Below are 3,617 nucleotides of genomic sequence, written 5' to 3'. Positions count from 1 at the left end.
GCTTTATACTCTCACTCAATAAACTTTGCTTTGCTGCCCACCAAAATAAAGAAATTAAATAATTGATAAAATAAAATCATAGCACTATAATTGTATTACTGGGAATATAGAGGCCAAGATGTTAGAAAAAGGATACCCTAAAACAAAGTGGGTTAGCAGTGACAGATATTTATTTATCTTTCATATAATAGTCAAAAATAAGCATCTAGCTGATGCGATAATTTTGCCACCTTTAACATGTGGATTCCAAGGATGTTCCAATCGTAAGAGGAAAAGTCTAGAATAAAGGAAATGACCCAGAAGTTTTCACATGGCTTCTACTGACATATTTTGTCTTAAGCCACATGGGTAAAATGAGCTGCAAGGGAAATTAGAAAATGCTGTCTTCAGCTGAGGAGCCAAGATCCCTCTAGAGAGAGAAAGAGGAGAATGGACACCAAAGCAGAGGTAATAATCATACTGTTCTGGTGACCTCTGCCATTGCCCATTTGAGTGTACCCATTGTACTGTTCTTCCTGCAAAAAGAATATGCATTTCTTCTCCAAGGTAGAAAATCAACCATGCTATCAGTTATGGTATCTGGCTGACAGTGAAGGAACTCTGGGTTGATGCAAAGTCCTTTTTGTTATGTCTTGTCAGGGTTCTATATAGCCTGGTATCATATTAACTGAAAGAAAAGTTGTTCTCCCTTCTCCACTTCCCACCACAGACATATTACATAATGTGGAATTGAAATAAGAAAATTATATTTCATCTATTCAGGGCATAAACAATGAAACTCCTATCAGTCAGTTGCCCCTTTCTAACACAGGGTAAGGTTTAAAAATCTCCTTCCCGTGCTCGCTTCGGCAGCACGTGTACTAAAATACAGAGAAGTTTAGCATGGCCCCTGGGCAAGGATGACATGCAAATTCGTGAAGCGTTCCATATTTTTGCCCCACATCAGGCTCCCTGCTCTGCAGGAAGCCTGCTTCTCCCTCTCCCAACTCCTCCTGCTTGTGTTCCCTCTCGCTGTGTCTCTCTCTGTCAAATAAATAAATAAAATCTTTAAAAATAAATAAATGAAATATCCTTCCCCTGGTAATGGAATAAATTCCTTATTTAGCCTAGTTGACAGCCCGGTATTCAGCTCTATTTGAGTAATTTCTTTCTCATTGTTTTTCATGGCCCCAGCATTAATTTTGCATACATTAATTTTATCCCATTTGCTATTGTCATTCACAGCCCAAACTACAGAACTTTCATAGGCAGCTTCCTGATGGGACAAGTTTGGTGATATGAAGATTGCATAGGGGATTGAATTTATGTAGGCCAAATTTGTGATTTCTTTGAAACAAAATTCTCTCTAAAAATCTGCAAGATTCAGGAACTATTAATAAATTCTATGTGAAAATAATGCATGTAATGTTTTCTTTCCAGTAATTGTTCATAAAGTCATCAAATAATGTGGTAGCTTTAAAGCATGTACATATGTCTCTTGGAGAAACAGGGAAAAGTTAGTTATGTTTTCATAAGTCTTTAAAAATGCTATCTAAAATACTTAGTTTTCATGAAGGAAATTTCCTTTCCCTTGTGTACATATTAGAAAATCTCAGAAACTCTTCATCTGACAATAAATTAATTTCAGATGACTGGGATTGAAAAAGTCAACAGGATAGAAAGTAAACTAATTAGTTATACAAGAGTTAGATGGCTTAGTATTAGAATAATGATATATAACCTTTTTTACATTTAAGAGAATAAAATCCTTATCAGAAGAAAGGTGAAAAATTCACTAGGATTTCCACAACTCATAGAAAACTCTACCAATTCTTAGTAGAATTATCCTGTAACTCTATAATCATTCTGTAAGTTTTTAATAAACCAAACATATTTCTTATGTTGTCCAAAAATCATCAAATTTTGTATTGAGCTATGATATGTACTAAAAGTTGATAAAGATAGCATTGTTATTTGTGATGGTATTTTCAATTTTTATTGCCATTCCTAAAATTGTATTTAAAGGAAATTATGTTCATGTTTCTATATAGACAGAAATTGTGAAATAGTACATAAGCACACTAATTTGAGCAACCTTGAATTGGTTTCTATAAAAAGTGAAGCAGTAAAGAGTAGAGAATAAATTCTTATTCACTCTATTAAAATAAATCTCTCATAAGTGTATTTCAGTTAAGCTTCAGCAATAGGAAAAATAACCTGAAATGTAGCATTCAAGGAGATATAAGTAAGCTCTATTCTGAAAAATCTCTATTTCAGGATTAGTTAAAAACAGTAGAAATGGTTATGGATTTTATTAATGCTAGCACAAACCACTGATAAGAAGCCATTCAGTAGAATTGTTTGGCAAGAAGAGAATTATAAATCACAAATTAATCTTAATCAGGAATTATAAGAAAAGGAAATGAGGGTAAGAGGAACGTTAACTTTCAGTACAATGGCACATAAATTGGATGCATTCACTAACACATAAGAGAAAATTATTTGTAATGGTCGTATACTCTTTCTTTGTATTTAATGTTTGAGTTCCGTTTTCCATGCCCTGATGGGATTTTTCTTACAAATATTTCAGACAACATTGTTGTGTTACTTTATACAGTATTCCTAAATTTCTATGGTAAGTTTTAAAGCATAGATGGATTTTGAAGGGCGCCTGGGTGGCTCAGATGGTTAAGCGTCTGCCTTCGGCTCAGGTCATGATCCCAGGGTCCTGGGATCGAGTCCTGCATCGGGGTCCCTGCTCAGCGGGGAGCCTGCTTCTCCCTCTGCCTCTGCCTCTCTCTCTCTCTCTGACTCTCATGAATAAATAAATAAATAAACATTAAAAAATAACATAGATGGATTTTGAAATACTTTAAGAAAACAGGATAATATGTAAATAACAAGCATGAGCCATAAATCTGATTTGGGCTTTTTAATTTTAACTTTCTTTTAGTTTTTGTTCAATAATGGACAAAATTTGACTCATAAGAAGTTTAAAATAGTTGTAAGCAACATTGTCAATCTAGTAACATTTCAGCTATAACAGTAGCAACGATACATTCAACACCAACCAGAAATGTTCCTCCTTGGAAATTTAACTTTCCAGCCATATTTTAAGGATGTAGAAAAAAAGCATGTGTAGTATAGATCTCCCAAACTATATTTAAGTGTTTCCTACTTAAGCATTCTCTAATAAGGGAATGAGAAGAGTGAAGGCTGTCCTTTGTTACCACAACATAGATGGTTGGCACAGTGCAATGGTGGCATCTATTGGCATGTGGTGCATATAACATGAAATTGCTTGGATTTTTTCCCCCAAGTCTTGCTTTCCTAGAGCATGCCATGTCTAGATGCTGAGAATATATGTTTCAGTCAGCATTTTCAGTATGTGATGAACAAATTGAAAGCCAACACTAAAAAAAATCAAGAAGATTTTTATTTTTACTCAGTCATAAAGAAGGATGAGAAGGAAAAACAAAGTCAATATTTAGCTCATGACATTTCTGTGTTTGTCACCATGCTCCAAGCTTATTCAGATATGGCATACTAAAGTGTAACAAATGAAGGTCAGAAAGTCTATTATAGATGATAATAGATAGATAGATAGATAGATAGATAGATAGATAGATAGATAGATA

At 34.2% G+C, this 3,617-nt stretch overlaps 1 pseudogene; it reads left to right on the top strand.

Annotated features, from left to right (window-relative positions):
- Positions 1-836: 836 nt before the first annotated feature.
- LOC118015451 lies at positions 837-934 on the top strand (annotated as a pseudogene).
- Positions 935-3,617: the final 2,683 nt, after the last annotated feature.

Source organism: Mirounga leonina, unplaced genomic scaffold (genome assembly GCF_011800145.1).
Source record: "Mirounga leonina isolate KUSES-001 unplaced genomic scaffold, KU_Mleo_1.0 Mir_165, whole genome shotgun sequence".
In the NCBI taxonomy this organism is placed as follows: Eukaryota; Metazoa; Chordata; class Mammalia; order Carnivora; family Phocidae; genus Mirounga; species Mirounga leonina.
Note: the sequence above shows the minus strand (reverse complement) of the source record. Positions and strands in the feature narration are given on the sequence as shown.